The sequence below is a fragment of the Saimiri boliviensis genome, chromosome 3 (assembly GCF_048565385.1).
Source record: "Saimiri boliviensis isolate mSaiBol1 chromosome 3, mSaiBol1.pri, whole genome shotgun sequence".
Taxonomy (NCBI): Eukaryota; Metazoa; Chordata; class Mammalia; order Primates; family Cebidae; genus Saimiri; species Saimiri boliviensis.
The window spans coordinates 70,593,253-70,614,030 of NC_133451.1; the positions used below are offsets into that span (position 1 = coordinate 70,593,253).

Consider the following 20,778-nt stretch of genomic DNA (forward strand, 5'->3'; position numbering starts at 1 on the left):
CCCAGCTGGTGGCGATAGCACACGATGTGGACCCTATTGAGCTCGTTGTCTTCTTGCCTGCCCTGTGTCGTAAAATGGGAGTCCCTTACTGCATTATCACGGGGAAGGCAAGACTGGGACGTCTAGTCCTCAGGAAGACCTGCACCACTGTCGCCTTCACACACGTGAACTCGGAAGACAAAGGCGCTTTGGCTAAGCTGGTGGAAGCCATCTGCACCAACTACAATGACAGATACGATGAGATCCGCCGTCACTGGGGAGGCAATGTCCTGGGTCCCAAGCCTGTGGCTCGCATTGCCAAGCTTGAAAAGGCAAAGGCTAAAGAACTTGCCATGAAACTGGGTTAAATGTACACTGTTTTCTGTAAAACAATGCAAATTTTCCTTCAAAAGAAAAACCTGTGTGTATGTGTGTGTGTGTTTTCCCTCTGGTAAATCTCAACCCTTCATGAATGTGAAGTGTCTACTTTGTTCTAATTATAGAAAGGTAAGGCTTGGCTGAGTTAGACTGTAGTATGAACCATGTCTCTAACATTGACTTCTGATATTTTTCTGACTCCCAAAATATCAGAGGGGAGAGAAACCAGAAAGTGTTGGGCATTCTTAGTGAATTTGGACTCTTCTAAACATGTAGTTTTGCTTCATTCTTACAAGTTTCTCCTTTCAGATCACAAACTAGAGTAAAACATGTCTTTTTTTTTTTTTTGAGACGGAGTTTCACTCTTGTTACCCAGGTTGGAGTGCAATGGCACGATCTCGGCTCACCGCAACCTCCGCTTCCTGGGTTCAGGCAACTCTCCTGCCTCAGCCTCCTGAGTAGCTGGGATTACAGGCACGCACCACCATGCCCAGCTAATGTTTTGTATTTTTAGTAGAGACGGGGTTTCACCATGTTGACCAGGATGGTCTTGATCTCTTGACCTCGTGATCCACCCGCCTCGGCCTCCCAAAGTGCTGGGATTACAGGCTTGAACCACCACGCCCGGCCTAAAACATGTCTTATGCCCACTGTTAAGAAATACTGAGCATATGATAGAATATTTGCTGGGAAGAACAATGGCAAGGAAAACCTAGCTGCCCCCAACTCCCTGCCCCCAGTAGAAAACTATTTGGGGTATTCTAAAGTGGCAGGACAATATAAATATACAGTGTGTATACAGTGACTCTGTCCCCATGGCTCCCTTGTAGAGAATACTTGTTAGTTTGATCAGTGGTAAGTGGGCACCAGTTGCTTACCTGGTGTTCTTGTGTTCTGAGAAAATGCCAAATATTGACCTGTTGAGAGAATACGTGGGTCAGTCCGTTCCAGGCCTTCAGCCTGCAATGCTGTCAGCCCTTGAAGTGCTCAGCTCCAAAGGCTGTTGGGCCCTCCCCCACAGACTCACCTTGCTATTCTATCTGGGTGTCTGCTTTTCAATTCCTTCAATGCCGCCTGGGTCTGTAGAACAATCTCTATGGCCAAGTGGGTTCTCAGTTACTTACAACTCAGCGTAGCAGGAGAGTTGATGAATTTGCTTTGGTCTCTGATGCTTACCAACTCCTCCCTATTAAACCCACGAACTTCAGCAGCTGCCCTGCTCTAAGATGGCTCCACCCACTGACTCCTTTCTGAAACAGTCCTCGTGCCTCTGATTGCTAGTGGCTAAGTCCTGTGACTGTCCCTAGCAGCAGCAGTGACTCTGGGAGAGGGCCCTGGTAAATGGGTCTCGATGGGAGAAACTCCTCAAACTGGGGACGTGAGGCCTTAGAATGTGACAAAGTTCCACAACTAAGCTGAACTGGTTCTAAGGAAAGCTTACACGTCTACATATCTAATTGGTACAGCAGATAGCCGTGGTTCACCTGTACTCTTGAAGACAGTATGAAATTGAGCCTCTCCTTCAGTTCTACTCTGATCTTAGTTATTTCTTGTCTTCTGCTAGGTTTTGAGGTTTTTTTTTTGATCTTGCTCCTCTAGGTCTTCAAATTTTGATGATAGGGTATCGATTTTAGATCTTTCCTCGCTTCTCATGTGGGCATTTATTGCTATATATTTTCCTCTAGACACTGCTTTAAGTGTGTCCCAGAGATTCTGGAATGTAGTCTTCATTCTCTTTGGTTTTGAAGAACATCTTTATTTCTGCCTTCATTTCATTGTTTATCCAGTCAACATTCAAGAGCCAGTTCAGTTTCCATGAAGCTGTGTGGTTGAGTTTCTGAATTCTGAGCTCTAACTTGATTGCACTGTGGTCTGAGAGACTGTTATGATTTCCGTTCTTTTGCATTTGCTGAGGAGTGATTTACTTCCAATTATGTGGTCAATTTTAGAGTAGGTGTGATGCGGTGCTGAGAAGAATGCATATTCTGTGGATTTGGGGTGGAGAGTTCTGTAAATGTCTATTAGGTTTGCTTGGTCCACTTCTGAGTTCAAGTCCTGGATATCCTTGTTAATTTTCTATCTCACTGATATTGACAGTGGGGTGTTAAAGTCTCCCAGTGTTGGGTGGGAGTCTAAGTCTCTTTGTAGGTCATTAAGAACTGCTTTTTATATCTGGGTGCTCCTGTATTGGGTGCATATGTATTTAGGATCGTTAGTTCTTGTTGCATTGATCCTTTTACCATTATGTAATGCTTCAGAGCAGCAGGACTGTGTATCTAATCTCTGAACACAGTCCAAGGCTCCAAACATGAGGGTAGGCCCCGTTAGGTCCTCTCCTGGCAGCTTTTGCCTTCACCTTTGCTTCATTGTTTGGGCCTCTTGCCTCTTCTCCTAGGATGCTTCTAGGGTTGGCACTGATGATCAACACAATCCCTCCATCCCTTCCACCCAAGACTAATTGCTTTGTTGTCATTTGCTCAAGGTATTTTAGAAGAGGCATAGTTGGAAATATTGAGCTCGTTTTGAGATCTTTTTCCCTAATAACACTTTCTTGTGCTTGGATGGAAGGTTTAGGACCGGGCCCTGGTGCCTAGAAAGGACTGATCTTCTAGTCAATAGCGCTCAACTGCAGTTAAGGTTAAAATGGACCCTGGCTAGCTTTTGAGACTACTTAAAGACCAATTTGGTGCTCTGATCTGCCATGGACCAAGACTTTATAAAATGCAATAAAAAGAAAATGCCAAATCTTGTCAAATCTGCATTCTAGCCAACAAAGGGGAAGAAATACATGGTTAATCGGAAGAACATACAGGTGACAGATGACTACGAATGTACAGTAAGTTATCTGGAGGTAAAAAGTACATCTTAACGTTCTTATACAGAATGACTATTGTACATACAGTAACTAAAGTACTGAGGTCTTGTGGCAAATGAGCTTGTTCCACCTGAATATAGGTTGGAGTGATAACAATGCTACTCAAAGAGGAAAACAAACCAAAAGGCTTTGTTTTAATAGCTTTCACAGTAGAAGCCAATCTCATACCTTCAGAAGTGTGTTGACCAGAATGGAAGAATTGAAAGCCATTGTGGCAGACTCAGGGTATATTTAACTTAAAATGAAGTAATGCTTCATTTTAAACTTATTTGTAAGCATCACCAGCTACTTACAATGGCTTATCTTAGAAGGCTACAGTTAACTTCCTGAAAGATTCCAGATAGGAATTTTTCCTATACATTGATCTTTTGATGGAAAGCAAAATCCAGGGTTGTAATTCAAAAGGGTATGTCTTGTAAATGTGCAATATCAAAACTCATTGGTACTTCGTGAAGTTATGCAACTTTCTATTTTTGAAACACTAGTGTCTGCTTCTCTTCAATTTTACCCAAGGGAAAGGAACTTGGATGGGTTAATGAGACTAGTCTCAACTCACAGGACCTATGTAGTTAACCCTTCTAGAGACATCTGCCTTACAGTACTTTGAATTTTTTACTTCACAAATGTGTATGGAAGGGTTACTTCGATGGTGGAAGACTTGCCGAGCCTAGTACAGGGGCCCACTTCCGACTTTGGTTCTCTGATCCAGCATAACAAAGCTGGTCCGATTGATTTCAGGTGTAGTTCCCAAGTACTTTCAGAACCCAGTGGGCAAAGTGAGTTGAGTGTGGTACTTCAAATATCTAAGCTCTGAATTTGGGGCTCCTTAGTAGGCAGTCTTGCTCTGGTACACTAGCTACATATTGTTGCTGGCCCTGTATCCAGGGCCCCCCACTGGCATGTAAGAGGTACAGGTCGGTCTATGGGTCCTCAAAGACTTCTATGTTCCCTGACTGGCATTAGGAGCAAAAGGATCAGTCTCTCTGGTCACCCCTCCCCCACCCCTCACTACAGAGAGGGATACCAGTATCTGGTGTGAGAAGTGGAAGTCCTCAGCCAGGTCCTACTGTGTATGGAGGTGAGTATCTTGAACAATGGGGTCTCAGAAGCCATTTGAGAGAATCTTTGGGTAAGCATCTCCTCCCACACATGTTAGTTTGGCACACAATGGTCCTGACTTCCTGAAAAAGATAAGTGACCATAATTTTGGTCTAAGCAGAAGGTCCTGGGACATTAAGCACCTTCAGGTTTCATAGAATGTTGAGAAAGGCTGAGTGTATAAAACATACTTGCCAAGAACTGGCAAGGAAAACCTAGCCACCCCTCCACCCCACCAAATAGAAAACTACTTGGGGCATTCTAAAGTGGCAGGACAATATATAAATATTATACACCAGTTTAAACAAGCGCAGGACATCTGACCCTGCCCCCGTGGTCCCTCATGGAGAATACTTTTTAGTTTGATCAGTAGTAAGTGGGCATCAGCTGCCTACTTGGTGTAGTTTTGTATTAGAAAATACCAAACACTTGTTAACAATCTGTTCAGAGAATACGTGGGTCAGTCTATTCAAAGCCCTTGAGCCCGGAATGCTGTCCGTCCCCTGAGGCTCTCAGCTCGGAAGGCTGTTGGCTCCCCGATAGTCCCACTTTGCTGTTGTATCTGGGGTGTCTGCTTCTCAATTCCTTCAGCGCTGCCTTGGTGGGGGTTTCTATGGCCAAGCTGGTTCTTGGTAATAGAACTGCAGATGGCGTTCACAGCCTTTCCGAACAATACTTAGGGCATCTGTCCAGAAGTACCTGCAGAGTCCAAACTCGGGATTGTTTGAGGGAAGGACCTTCTCTAAGGTATTAGTGTGGTGGGAATGTCAGATTGGGTGGGTTACACTGCGGGAAGAAAGGAACTGCTTCTAGCAATACCTCTGTTGCCAAGTCTGCGGAGGAATTCGAGTGGGACGATAACAGCTGGAAGTCTCTTGCTGCTTTCCTGGAAGTAGCAAATGTTGAGGGTTTAGAGGAAGCTCCCAGCACAGGGTTAGGAGTTCTTAAACATGGGTGAATTTCAGGAAGCTTTATGAGAATCTGACTGGATTGTGGCTGGATTCTTGGCCCCAACATTAAACAAGAGGTAACCCTTTACCAGTAGCCCTAGGGAATATGGGCCAACTTCGTTTGTCATTCTGACCTGGAGCATAATTGTGTGGGGGTTTTCCAAGGTATAGGGATGAATCTGCCTTGGATTAGATTCTGCATCTCAGTCTGTGGTTAGGGGAGTACTGAATGTAGGCCCAGGGAATGCGTTTAAAGGCAGTCGGTACTAGCAGGGGTGTAGGAAGAACAACTTCTGTGGTGTTGGTTTGGATCTTCTGTAGCAATAGTGTTAAGACTTAATGGGGGTAATACACTTGGGGAGGGTGTGGGAGGGAGATAGGACAGGAGCAGCAAGGGAGAATTCCCTGTGCAAGGAACCAGGGAAGGGGAAGAACAGGTAGAGCCCCAGCCTGCAATATGGGTCTGCAATACAATCTGAGTCAGGACAAGAAAGTGCCTATTCCATGATGGACCCTTCCTGGTGGGTGTTAATGTGAGACACAGCTCCACACCTCATAACATCCTTACTATGTCCATCCACATTCCTCTACCCGAATCTTGCCTGATTGGTCAGTCCTTTGTTCCAGGCTGCTGACTGGAAAGCTATGCCACTGACCCACCTGTGTATGTGCATTCTCACCCTGGGCCATTTATCTGACGCAAAGTAGATGACCAGGTATACTGCTTGTAAAACCCTACCCACCGGGAACCAGGCCAGATACTTGGTTGAACTTGCAGTACTTTAACCCTCCTGTCTAATTTCATCATGGGCTAGAATGCAGAATAAAACAGATAAGGACCACCAACCCTATTTGCTTGATACTTGAGCATGGCACTAATCTTCATCCCCTACAGAGGTACAATACTTGTGATTTAGTATTTTGGCTGGGGTAGGGACAGTTTAAGAAGCCTCCAGCTGGCCTTACTTGCTGGGATGCTCTTACTTTACATGCCATGGACCCAACTCGGAGATTATTCCAAATGGGCACATCAATCTCAACTGTATACTCAGAGGAAACCCTTCTGGGCGGGTCTTCAAACCTAGTAGACCAACTGTCAGCCAAACATCAGCAGGAACTGTTTCCCCAGTGTATACCGGGGTATAGTTTTTTCCAAGTTTGAATCTACTTCACAAATGGAGGGATAGTTATAAACCCCTGTTATGTCTGTACTTTAACTTGTGGCCATAATGCTTTGGGTGTCTAGATAGCAATGTCAACTAGATCCTATGCCCAATGGTTAATTCCCTTATTCAGTGTATTTTAACATGAATGTCTAGAGATAGACTTGCTAAGAACCCTTGTCTGCTGAGCTAACTGGATCCTCCAGGTATATCAAGGTCTTGACACTAGAACCCTTGCTTCTGGGAGCGTTGAAAGGTAGAACTGTATCTGAGTAACTTCAGTGTGGCAGTAACGACCTGGTTAGCACTAAAGGTGTTACCAAAGTCAGTAATGGGAGTAGGGTCAGGGAAGGAAAGCATAAAGTAAATCTTCCTGCTGCTCCATGTGAAAGGGGAAAGTGTAGAAGTGTCTTCTGTACAGATGGAACAAAGCTTAAGAAAAGCCGCAGCTTGGTTTTGCCCAGTACCAGGCTGAGGGAGGGGAACAGGTTCTTACAGGAGTGTCAGTACATACCTAATGGGTTGAGAAGACATTGGGTAGTGTCATACAAGACAATAACATGGTCAGACTTGCATGTTAAACATAGCAACATCTCAAGCAGGAAAACTGACTTTGGGGTTGGAATAGGTGTTTCCTGCTTGAGATATGCATAGCAATAGACATCAGCTTCCAGGTTTCTGGTATGGGCACTGCCGTGTATGGTGGTGCCGCCACCTATTGAGGATACAATGGAAGAACAAATCTGGGAAGGGGAAAAGTGAGTGGATACTGTACTACCTAATGTGAGGATTTGGATCTGGTAAAACGTAGCTTACGATGGAGAGCTCCAGTTGGGATATTACTTGATGTGAAACGTTCAGGACTGTCTCCCTTGCGGTCTGATAGTTTTAAGTCATGATCTATTTCTCAAATGGAGGCTAGTTCTGTCACAGCTGCCTTGCTGTAGAAACTGTTTCCCAGAGATGTTGTGGCATCTTCATGCATCACAAGGACTTCCAGCACCATGTGTTAGATCACCTAGCCCAAGCAGTAGGGCACCTCTACTGCAGATAAGCTTTTCTCCTGGATTTAAGGATCAGTAGGCTCACTAGATGCTTGGGGAACCATGGCACTTCTCAAGGCATGGACAACATTCTCAGGATGAACCCTTTGTATGATGCCCTGATCCTCATGAAGAAAATTCTTAAGAACCCATGATTTTTTTCCCCAGAATGTTACATTAGCACTAGATACTTACAGGCATGTGCATCTCTTCCAAACATAAGGGATCTGAATAATTCATGCTTTAATACACTGAGGGCCATGGAGCCCCTGCTTTGGGTTGGCACTTGCCCTGGTGCGCCCTTTCGCGTGAGTGATCCATGTTGAACTAATAACATGAAACCCTTCAGAGGCTGTCAGGGTATGGTGCTTCCTGCTAGAATGGAAGGAAGAACCTAGAGGATGCACACAGGATTGGGAGATCTCAGGTTGAAACCATGCAGGCATATAGAAGGATAATGGCTTCAATGTGTCTGAGCAAGTGGTTGGAGTGCGCAGGAGAGGTGAGGTTGAACATCTGAGCCAGGGGCACACAAGCTGTAGAACTGCAAGACCATACTGATCTTACCTGTAGCTTCATAGCCATCTCGGACTCAAGTGCCGTATCAGAGTAAGTAGTCCAACAAACCCCTAGAGGGTAGTAGAGGGGCTTACTCTTAGGCTCATCAAAAATGGTTCTGAAGTTCATTCAACCTAGTTTTAAACACTACCAGCTTTCTTACTGAGGATTTTCCTATTAACGATTTCTACTGTTGGCCAGCATGGTAAAACAGCCTGGAGATGAGATAGATTGAGGCAATGAAAAGGATCCTCTGCTCTGAGATCCGTCCTTGACTATCCATTTGAATAAGCCATCAACTTGCCAATTTCCCCAATCTGAAATTGGAGGCTGGATATTGATGTACTGGGATGGATAATTCTTGGGAGGCGGGGTGGTCTGTCCTGTGCATTGTGGAATTTTTAGCAGCATCCATGGTCTCTACCCACTGGTTACCAAGTAGCATTCCCTTTTCTCTGCCGACAACCACAAATGGCTGCGGACGTTACCAAATGTGCTGTAGGGTGGGGGTGGGGAAAGGTCATCCCTGTCTGAAACACTGCCTTAGATGGTTAGTGCCAACTATCTGCACCGTATTTCACTTGGATTTAATCCTTGTCCTTCTAAATGTCCTCAAACACGTAGGCCTCTGACCTCTAGGCCTTGGCTATTTCTCTCCCTCCAATCCCTTCTGACTCCACTCACTTTCCCTTGAGTTTTCTTGACTTCCAGTTTTAACTTTTCTCCACATCTTGGCTGACTACACATTGTGATGTATCCAGATAAAGCAGACAGCTATTGCAAAGCTGGTCGTAACACTGAAGCCAATACAGGGAATCTGTACACTACCTATGCGGGCTGTGTCCTGCCCAGATACCCCTGCTAAACACTGAGCACCCAACCAGAAACTTGAGTCTGAGCAAAAAGACCCAGCAGACCATGTGCTGACTGTCAATGCTTTCAGCTAGCACTGTGGAAATGTGCTTTCGATTGTGAAGATCTCAGTGAGTCCCTGAGACAGGCTCTTCCTGGAGAGGGAAAAAGGCTGCTTTCATAGTCTGGGGGAACCTTTTGCTAAATTACCATTCCCAAGGCAATGCCATCCTGCTTTAGAGCCCAGGTAGTTGTTGCCTAGGTTGGAAGTGTCTGCTGAGGTCTGGTATGATTGCTTAGTCTCTACAGCAGTGCTTGCTCGCAGAGTATCCCCCAGATTGTATGAGGCACCTCATATGCTGCTAGTTTTTGTGCAGTAAACCTGTTTCTAGAGCCAGCTGGGTTCTTAAGCCTTAACTTCTAGATCACAAAACCTACAATGCCAACTGTGAACTTACCTCTCACTTGAGACTCCTGTATGCTAGTGACTCTGGGGACAGCTGTACTGTAGGAAAAAGATAGGCATTACTAATCACTTTCTATCCTGTCATAGTTGGGTTCTACTAGCTTCAGCTGGTGTAAGCGTATTGGGGCATAGTACGTGGAACTGCTGAAGGAATGGCCACCTCCATGACCTTGAGGCACCAGGTTGTCCCATTAACGGGAATGCCAGACCAGAGTAGATTAAGATGACAGCCAAGAGCGAGATTGCACTTCCCAAATGCCTTTGTGGCCAGAGTCAAAAAAGGAGTGCCCTTAAGGCCTTCCATCTGTAAGAGGCAAGCTCCTTGTACCCTCAAAGCAAGTGTTCTTTCCCAGTTAGGGTAGATGCTGTTCCTTGTGGGTGATGCTGCTTCCTGACTGTGGGTTTCAAGACTGCATGTCGGGTAGGATACAGCAAGGCAGAGGCGGAAATGCAGCCCATCCCAGTATTAATATGCATGACTGATCGATTCCTTCTAATATCCAAAGGAGTAAACAGATGAAACTGGTTGATAAGGTCCTCTGAAGAGCCCTGAAAATTAAGGTGGACTCGGCATGACCAGTTACCTCCATGAAGCCACACATGAATACCAGTTTTGCTGACATTCTTGAATTTTGCTTGTATTTCTGTGCCAAGCCAGGACACTCCTCGGCTAAACATAACCCTCAAAATCTGAAGATGTGCAGCTTGCTTGCTCTGCTTTATGCATTTTGTGCCCATCTCTGCTTCAGGGCACTTTGTCTCGGCCACTCCTCATTCTTTAACTAGATCTGAACACACTTGGATATTCTGAAACCAGAAGCTAGTCTTTGCTGCTGCGGACAAGGTCCTTGTGGAAAAAATGGCTGATTTATCATACTTGTATAACTTCTGCCAATCATATTTATAGAGAAAAAGAACCCCTAAATCTTGCTGCCAAGTACCCAATGTGTAAGGCTCCTCCTCAGACACCCAGATTTACTGAAGTATAATAGGCAAATAAAAGTGGCATTTAAGATGCCCGGAATTGCTTTGGGAGGCCAAGGCAGGTGGATCGTTCGAGGTCAGGAGTTTGAGAGCAGCCTGACCAACATGGTGAAACTGTCTACTTAAAAATTAGCTGGGTGGGGTGGCACACACCTGTAATCCCAGCTACCCAGGAGGCTGAAGTAGGAGAATCCACTTGAGGCAGAGGTTTCAGTGAGCCGAGATGACTTCAGCTTGGGCAATGAGAGAAACTCAGTCTCAAAGTACAAAGTGTTTCAATATATGCTGAGGTGTTTACTGTGACTGAACTAATGTGCTCATCACCTCCAATACTTTGTTTTGTGTGGGACACTTGATCTATTCCCAAACATCAAGTATAATATACACAGCTAACTACAATCACCATGTCAAGTCTCCAAAAACTTATTTGAGCCTCCCCTTACCAGGGAAGGTGAGTGACCTGGAGCCTATAAAATCTTAGGAGTCGAATCCTCTGTTGTGCAAGCAACCAAGCTGGACCTGCTGGGAGGCTTTCTTGCGTCTCAAAGCTTTTTGTGTTAGCTGACAAACTGAAGTAGCACATCCAACTGCGTGTTGCCTTTAAAAGCAGAAGAGGCTGGCTTAACATTGTTCCCTTAGCAGTAAGCCACATTTGGTGGCTGAGTAATGAGAAATGCTTCGCCCTAATCAAAGCTCTCCCTTGAGTGTTTGTTACCGAGAGATGTGCCGCCTCTGGCTCTATCTGGGCCTGCACTTAAGGAGTCAAGTTCATCCCACTTGTCTTCCTTCAGTTTGTGTAGGACCAAGACTGATACTGGGTCCTCTTTAATATTTTATCCCTCCATTCTTGATGCAAGCTTGACTGCCTGTGAGACAGATAGGAACCTGACATGCCCTCAGAGCTAGGTCAAGTGGTTTGAGCCTTAGAGTCTGATGTCTGTTACTTCATGCATACCCTAAAAGCAATGAAATGGTTTCATGACACTCCTTAGATAAGGAAGCTAGTGTGAAATGGCCTGTAGTGGCTCCTCACAAGCCTCTTAATGCTCTTGTGTTCTAGGTTCACAAGGGTGTTCAGCCAAGTCTGAGGTCATCTGTGCTTCACATCATGCCTGTGGCCAGGGCATTTGGTGCCATAAAACTAGTCTATGTAGTAACATAACTCATGTACAATGCTCAGAGCTGTAGTTTATCAAACTCAATGTTTAGTGTTCATATCTTAAAGCTTTAAGGCTCTTCCATGTTTCTTCTACACTTAATTTTTCAGGAGGGATTCGATAGAGAATATCACTTTACATGAACTACCAAGGTGAATGATTTGTCAAATGCAATAGTAATGGACAGGACTGAAGGAAGTCCAGGTCTGATTCCATAAAACACCTGCTTTCTCCCACTTTGTCCACCTTCAGTTTGCATGGTTCTGCCTCTAAGTCATTCCCCTAGTGGTCCCATTGTTAAGGCAGCTTTTGAGAGAGTGTCTTGGTGCTCATTGGGTTGGCAAATGGTAGCAGCCATGGCCTAGTCAAGGTGAAGTATCCATGGGCTCGGACCTCTCGGGGATGAAGGGTTTAATTGGCCCAAGGATAAGCAAAATCTGAGTGAGAACAGAAATGTCAACAGCATCTTAAGAATTATGAAACTTCTGTGTTGCAATTTTGAATTGTAGCTTTGGTTTCTCCACAAGCAGATCTGGAAATAAGGACTAGAGTAATTTGGGATGATCACGGTGAACATGAGTTGAAGGAGTTGAAAGTGAGACAGTGGACTGAACGGAGCTAATAAGGGTACTTTAATGAACTGCTATAAGCACCTAGGGCACAATCCCATTGGGGACTAAAACAGTGAATGTTGTACTCTTGGACTTGTTCCACTGTGGATCGGAAGAAAGAGCACTAATCACTGAGTTGCTGCTTCCTGTTCACTGGTTGTCTCTGCAAGCAGGCTGTCTAGCAAGCAGGCTGAGGAAGCTCTTCATGGTGGTGGACAAAGCCCGTAGGTAGACAATCGAACATAAGTGCCTGAAGTGGAGCTTGCTTGTGCATGCTGGAACTGTACTGCAGCTGTAGGTGAACTTTGTCGAGGAGACTTGAGATGAAAACATGCAAATGGGTCGATCATCCATGTCCTGCCTTGACTTTGAGTAAACTTATGTGCTGTCAAAGTGGTTCCCAGCCAGAATCCCTAAAGTGACAATGATATGGTTGGTTCTAAGTTATACTCTGCTGTTGGGCCAATAGATGTAACTAAGTTATACTCTGCTGTTGGGCCAATAGATGTAATTGACATGTCTGTTATCATACTGGTAGATCTTGCTTATCCGTGGCTGGCACTTTTGATCTAGATGATTTGCCCAGTGGAATAAATTAAATCTTCATCCCTGAGAGGTCTGAGCCCTTGGCTACTTCACAACGAATAGGCATGGCTGCTGCAGTTTGCCAATTCACTGAGCACCGAGACACTCTCCTTCAAATCCTGAGTTGTAGACACGTTAATTCCTGCTGCCACTCAGTAGCAGCAACTCAAACTCCTGATGGGGCTAATTACTGTTGGTAGGTTTCTTATGGTAAACTTGTATCATGTGGGTTTGTACAGATCTTGGCACTCAGGTACTAAGCCTAGTAGCCATTAGTTTTCCCGCTCCTCTCCTCCACTTCTGTAGGCCCCAGTGTCTGTTCCCCTGTGCCATGAGTTCTCATTACTTAGCTCCCACCTAAGTGCAAGCCTGTATTCATGTATTTGGTATTCTGTTCCTGCTTTAGTTTTCTATGAATAATGGCCTCCAGGAGCTCCATCCATGTTCCTGGAAAGGACATGATCTCATTCTTTGTGGCTGCACAGTATTCTATGACCTGTGTACCACATTCTTTATCCAGTCTACCACTGAGCATGTAGGTTGGTTTCATCTTTATAAATCATGTTTTTGTCAATACCGTTCTCACAAATGGCACACTTTAAGTGAACAGCCTGCTAATGTATGTCCAGTTACTGTTGAGTAGTTGGACAACTTCAATTAATGACAATAGCTTTTCAGAAACTCTGAAGCTCTAAGTTGATTCTCAAATATGTTAACACACTTCAGATGACTTCTGTCTCTCAAACTACAACTCACCAGATGTGATGGCATTTTTGCTATGTTAAAGTAGATGGATTAGTGTCTTCCTAACTGACTGGGCACTAGCCTGTGTTGCTTTGAAAGGGTTTTATGATGTAGCTGTATCTTGCAGATGTAGCTAAAGCCCCCCTAATCTAGCTTTTACTAAGAGTATCCTGGACAGCCTGAACCTAATGCAATCATCTGAGTCACTGTCTATCAAGCAGGTGTGATTGACTCAGATGTTCAAAGCTGCCTTTATGTTCCCCCGTGGACAGTGGCATCATGTGCCTCTGGATTCTATTCTGCTTAGAAATAGCTTTTTTGAGTTGATGAGTTCGTTTGCTCATGATGGACCAGCATGTGGAAGTGTCTGTGGGTGAGCTCTGGATGCACTCAGAAAATATGTGAGAGAAACTGCTCAGCCTACCTTGTACACACCTTGACCCACGTGTATCCGATGTTGAGTTCACTGTCTCCTCTTGACATGTCAACATCTGAAGCACCACCTTTCCAAACACTACAATAACGGTATGAGGAGGTACTCTCCCCACAGCTGCAACTAATCCTGTGACTAACGGATATTCATCTGCTAACAGTGGGTTCTATACTCCCTTCCACCCTCAGCCAGCATTTCTGCTGGTTGAGATTCCTTACTCAGTAGGGTCACTCAGCCTTATGCGAGAGGTCTGGGCACCCGCTCATGTCTGATCATACCATATCTTATGTTGCTGCAATAACTTTTTGTCACCACTAATGCTGGCACTAAGGGGCATCCAGGTGTATTTCCCTCACTTTGTAGCAGAGACCTGTTTCATCATAACCAGGATTGTTGACCCGTACCAGTAAGGTAACTTCTGTCTGCCTTCTGGTCTCTGTGTGAGCAAATTACAGGTTTTTGTTCTGTGGAACCTACTCTATCTCCAGAGGACACGTTTCTCTTCAGGGGCTCAGAAGCTCTAATTCTGAAGATGCCAAAGCTGTGGGACACCCACTTCAAATAGGTCACAGGTACTGACAAGGGGCCATGTTGCATCTACCACTTGGTTACTGCATACTGTATCTTAACTTTTGGGACAGCAGTATATGGAAACTTCTTCAACTTGAAGTATGATTGGATGACATTTAAGTTAAGGACTTACCTGAAAGCACCTAAAACAAACCCTTAATCGTTTTGAGGCATAAAAGCAGCAGGACTCTGGGTCAAAGCTAAAGATGGAAAAACTGGTGTTGAAGGCGGCTGAGCTCAAGTGGCTTTCACTTGTGCCTGAGGTAGAGTTTTTCCGAAAGGTACTTTCTAGTCTGGGGCCACTTGTCTGCGTTGTAAGGTGATCACTTTCCTAAGGCCTCTCAACTCCAGGAAGTGGCACTTGAGATCACATGGATGGATATCTCAGATTGCTGAGCCCAGAACATGTGGCCTCAGTAGCATCTGGTTCAGATCTTCTTAGCACTGAGGGTATGACCCACATTTATTCTTGGAAGAGAGTACAGCTAGATAGTAACTCTGGGATGCCTTTGGATGTTTACAACATTTTCTGCCAGATCTAGAAAAGTTCATGCTTTGTAGGGCCACATCCTTGTGGCCAAACAAGAAGCAAGCAGGTGATGAGATACAGGTATTCAGATGAAAGTTGACCAGACCAGACATAATCCTCTACCTGGATGGAATGAGTCTGCTGTATATAGAAACTTGGTCAGAAGCAGGGTGGTGGTCATGGAAAATGTGGCTTGGTCAGGAACTTGGAGTAGTTCATACTTTGTTTTCTAGAAGCAGACCTTAAGATGAGAATTTGAGTTGCTACCACATACCCAAGTAAAACACCCTGGAGTGACAGAAGTGGGGTGGATGAGGTGCTGACTCGAAGGTGTGATAGCACAGCCTGTTAGAGGGGAGTACAGCTTAACTTGGCAGAGACCCTCTGGAGACAGTATAGCTCATACTTCAGCTTTTAATCTGCTATGGAGCAAGAGATACTTAAACCTTCTTACCCCATCTGACACGGGCTAAAGCCAGCCATGGCAGGGCTATAAATTTCGATGTCCAATCGTAGGGCAGCCTCAAAAGACCACAGGTACTGGCAGTTGCATTCCTGTCCCTTTACCGAGAAGGGAGTACAAATTGGGTGAGAGGCCTAAGGAGATGCTGGCAGAGCACTGAAGGCCTCTGATGGAGGGTCCCCCAGAAGCCAGGAGCTCACAGGGAAAAACTCAATCAGTTCCTTTCACTGAAACCAATGAGCACATCCACAAAATGAAGTGCCTTGAGTCATGAAGTGCAAGTAAGACCAAGTACTGTATTAGGGCTCTTCAGAAACACTCATGTGGAAGTAATGAAGGAAATACTTCCAAGAGACCAGTAAAGGAGTCAGGAGGCACAACTGGGGCTGGTAAGAAGCCAAGCAAAGCTGTGATGGCAGGAAAAATCCTAGGCTTTGCAGGCCCCTTGCATTCCAAAGGGAAACTGTGGGCTGAGTTGCACCTTGGTTGTGTGCATCCTTGCAGCTGACAGTCACTTGTTAATAGTGGCACTGGTTCTGAGGAGGGTGTGTGTAAACTTGCAGGTGGTTCTGGTGGCCTGTGAGTGTGGGAAAGATGGGTCCAACACTCAAAGGGCAGTCCTCCAAGAGCAAAAGTGAAGGTTTCGGCACTTGTAGACATGTGAAGACCAGGAGGTGAGGGGGTAGAGTGGTAGAAAGGAATTTGTGGGATATGGTGGTAACCTCAGTATGGTTCCCTAATGACTTCTGTGGTCGGGGGAAGAAGAGTAGGTCAAGCAGGGCGCTTCTCCTATTTTTTTTTTTTTAAGTAATGCCTTTGCTACAGGCACGTCCTTGCAACGTGACCCCTCTCAGCTTGCAGGCTTGCCTCTTGGCTTTATCCCAGTAAAAGTTCTTTCGAAGAAACCTTGCTTGCTTTCCTCCCAATACTCAATCCAGCATCTTCTGGAAACTTCTCCCAAGTTTTGCCCAGATAACTGCAGGTTGAGAATTTCCAAGAACCCATAGCTGGATTAGCATCCCTCGGAGGAAAAAACTTCAAGGCCTTGGCTGGGTCATGACGGTTAGGTAGATGGGCTGGCATGGGAAACACTTCGTCTTGTTTCTTGACATATATTGCTGATTCCTAGCACTGTCTGCTGGCAGGGATGCTGCTGAGTCTCACCTCTGATCTTGGTTATGAAACCTGTTCTCCAGTGAATTCCACAAGGGCTCATTAGAGCAATATTGAGTCTCACATGGTCTTACTCTGAGGAACGGTTTGGCTGAACATAAAATATGTGGGTCACATTTTCACTGTTTTGTGGCTTAGGGCTGCTATTGAAATCGGAAACAAATGATTTGGTCATTACATTAGATGCTCAGAGGATTTTTTATTTTGAAGTTTGGTATATACATACATTAGCCATTATGAGTAAACCTATTCCGGCTTAGGGTTTTCCTTGAGTTGAAAAAGAAAATGATGCCACCTTGATTCTGTCCAGGTATGTGAACCATATCAGGCAGAGGATCCATAATAGATGTATACAACAGAAAAAATACCAATGTGTGACGCTCCTGTATTTGAATACTACTTACTCCAAGTACATCTTAGATCAGATTACTCAGGAAATGTAATCTTGCTAAGAAACGAACATAAGCAATTGCTACACCTCTTAAAATTCTTGTGTCAGTATCTAGATGGAATTGTGCAGACCATTGTCGGCTATGACATGATAGGACCCTCTGCCTCCCGCTCTGCTGTGCATTTATATGGGCACTGGATAGGGGTGTGGCAGGCCGGGATGGTGTTAGAAAAGGCAACAATTGGGCATGAAAACAGGAATGCCTGTTCGCATTTAGTACCGTTGGTTTTCAGGCTTGAGGGTGGAGCCTTTGCCAGGGAACCACCCTCTTCTACCCTATATCTTTGCTTCCTGTCTGTATCAACATCACTTAAGATGAGAATCTCTCCCATCATGGGTGGTGTAGGATGTGGATCCACCTGGTGATCAGTGAGAAGTTTGCCTTTGTGTTCTGTGTGGATAACAATCTGACTGGGTATAACTCTATGCTCTGCCATCGGCAGGTCTAGGAGACCCTCCTGGTATCAAAGGGAGGAAGAGGCTTTGACTAAGGGATTCTTTCTAGTTCCCTTCATTCTGAGTGGATACTGCTGCCAACTCTCATTTAGTCCTTTTCTGTATGCTGATCACCAGGAACTCCTTGTGGACATGGATCTACAGACTTCTGAGCAAGACAGGAAGCAAAGTTGTTGGTGTCTTTGACTTTGATCTGATCAGTCTGAAACTGATCCGAAGCCTCATTCCAATAATGTGGACAATCTTGTGCACCCAAGAGTGGGCTCCTGGGCTAGGTCAGCTTGGGTTGTATCTGGTGTAAGGCAGGGACTTGGTGAAAACTGAAAGCTGCAAAAAAGCTCTCAGAGGGAGGCACCTAACCGTGGAGGCTTGGGGGAGGTTTAAGGGCCTTGCTAGGTTCTAGGGCCTTGAGCCAGGGTTGGAGAAAACTAAGCTCTTAGGTTGTGTCCTGTGAAATGCAAGTGACTACACTGGATTGGACATGTGGGGACTCTCCCCTTATCTTACGGAAATGGCCTTGTCTCAGTATTCCTGTCATGGCACCTCAGTTAGGCATGGTAGTCAATTACAGTTCCCACTGCAGGTATCTAAATGGGGCTTCTATTCCATGGGCAGTAGAGTGGTACCTGAGCAGCTTAGAATTTGGGTGCAGGTCTTAAACTCTAGATGTCTGTGTCTGAGCCAGGGTATGGATCCTCAGTAACTATAGATATCACCTGCTTAAATGGTTTTTGATCCCAGGTGCAAAAGCATTGGGACACTTTATTACCTGTATGTCTGAGTTCCATGAGTTATAGTTCATCCAGCAGGTCTTTCGTGAAGCTGGTCAAGTAGCCTGACTGGGTTGGAAAACTTACTGTGGAAATGCCAAAATTACCTTTTGCTTGGATATGTTTAGAATCTGTTACCAGGGTAGCTCCTGTGGTACAAATAATGAAAGAGGGTATCCTCAGGTAATTCTTGACTATATCCATAACCTTCTAAATAGCTCTAATGAGCTGTTAAGATCACTGATGTCTGAAATGGATCAGAGGGCAGAACTTCACATTAAGTCACTCAACACTAAATTAAGTAACTTTTGTAGCTACCAGATTTCTATCAGGTAGACCAACATTGCAGATCTTGGAGGGTAACAGCTGACGTCAGAGCTGGACCTGGGACACTTTGAGTAGATTCTTAAAAGGCCTATTGATGTCTTCTGTAAGAAAAATCCAGTGTCACTCGATGCTGCTTTGACATCTATTCCCACAGTCAGCCAAATATGCTCCTGACATTCTGAAAGTACTCCCCTTAGATCTGACACTCGAGCTGATTAGAGCATGCCAGCTGCCTACCCACCTCCCCATAACTAGTGGCTAGTGCAGGGATGGTCGGTGTGCTACCTCTCTACAGGGGCACGTCCCTGAAACCTAAGGAATTGGTGGTTTCAAGAAGTGCTTTTAGAAGAAAAGATACATGATAAACGGGAGTCTAGCATCCTTGCTGTGTCATAAAAGGAAGATCTGGAATCTGTCACCCTGAGGGTGGTGGCCCTGTGTGGACCCTGATTACAAATCTGACATCAGGAAGAGGAAACAGAGGAAAAAGACCTGGTTTTTGGTGAAACAACCTCTCAAAGCAGCTTCACTTAGACTCAGTGCTATATTCAGACTCATTGATTCCTGAACCAATGAATTCCCTTTGAAGTCAGTGCAGCTTGGTTGTCACTTGTGACTAAAATAACTGGCCCTTGTCTTGTGCAGATCCAGTTTTCTACACAGGTCCACAGAACAGTAACTTCATGTTGCCCACATGCAAACCTATGTGGGTTATAGATCCCTGATAGACATGTTGAGTTGTCGGTTTTTCTTCAGGGGAAGCATGGGGAAACGAATCCATCTAATCATTTAGATCAAAGTGCCACCCTCCATAGGGAGTCTCCCTTAAGATCTGGCTCTTGAAGCATTGTCGCTCAAACTCCACCTTTTCCAGTAGAACCACAGACTGGAATCCTATGTGAAAGCATAGACCTAAAGGATAGAAGGCATTACTATAGACACTTCACTCATGGGTCTTTGGACCAGGTCAGAAAAGCAGGTGAGAGCATTTGATCCTCACGTGAGAATTGTTCTTAGAATGTAGGACAAGGTGTTAATCCAGAGGCCATTGCTACCTGACGGTCTGAGTCTCATGTCTCGTAAGATGTGGGTGGCTGAGTACTTCTCCCATTCTGACTGGTGCAGGTGGTAGGATGGGACAAGTCACAGGGCTGATGGCTGGGGCAGATGTGCTGGAACTGAGTTCTGTGTGAACAGATGGCAGCCCCCACACAGCAGAGCTGTTATTGAAACGCCTCTTCTGGGTTTTGGCCTAAGTTGGGCAGCCTCTGAGAGGGGCTTCCTGCAGGGAAGAACCTAGCAGTGACTAATTAGGATAGTCCTGAAGGAATACCTTGGGTATACAGCCCTGAACAGAAGCAGACTTAAAGAATAGGTTAAAAGGAAAATACCAAAATAGATGAATCAAAAGCTTTCTGAGCAGAAGTAGAACCTTGCTGGGAAACAGCAGCTAAAGAACAGTGCAGTGCCAGGAAAGCCAGTGAGCTCCCATGTCGATGGATCACACCTTGGTGAATGGATGAAGGCCACAGTAATGGAGAATGATGTGCTCTTCAAAAGTACCTGTGTGAGCAGCTTGGAACCTTTTCTAGGTTGGTGCAAAAGTAATTGCGGTTCTTGCCATTACTTTTAAGGAGGCTCATCTGACTTTACCTCTAATGTAAGGGAAGATGGGTGACTAAAGCACAGCAAATGAAACAATGTGAGCATGAGTTAGCATTGTAGGCACAGACAGCAGCTCATGCACATCCTCTTGAAATCCCTGGAATCCAAATTTGCCATTGTACCCACCATTTGCTCTTTGAACTTCATAGTAACTTCTGGATAGTTCTGCCAATCAGTAACTACCAAACTTAGAGGTGGTGACTTCTTACAGCAATGGTTATCACTATTGAATGAATTCCTTCATAACGAAACTGGCCAACTCTAGTCTTTGGTAGAGGCTCAAACTTGAACACTAGTTACAATGCTTTAACTGGTTCAGGTGGTTTGTCTAGTACACTTTAGTTCCTCAAGGGTTAAGTCTGCATGTTACTGCTTCAACTTAAATGCAAACAACTTCCCCAAGGCAATTAAGCTGAGACATTAGACCAGGTTTTGTTATCTTTGGGTACATAGTAGGTTTATTTATGGGGGTACATGAAATACTTGAGATACTTTGAT

The 20,778-nt window shown here is 45.0% G+C and overlaps 1 pseudogene; it reads left to right on the forward strand.

Annotated features, from left to right (window-relative positions):
- Positions 1-20,778, forward strand: part of LOC101034073 (large ribosomal subunit protein eL8-like) — a 33,012-nt pseudogene that overhangs the window by 1,202 nt on the left and 11,032 nt on the right.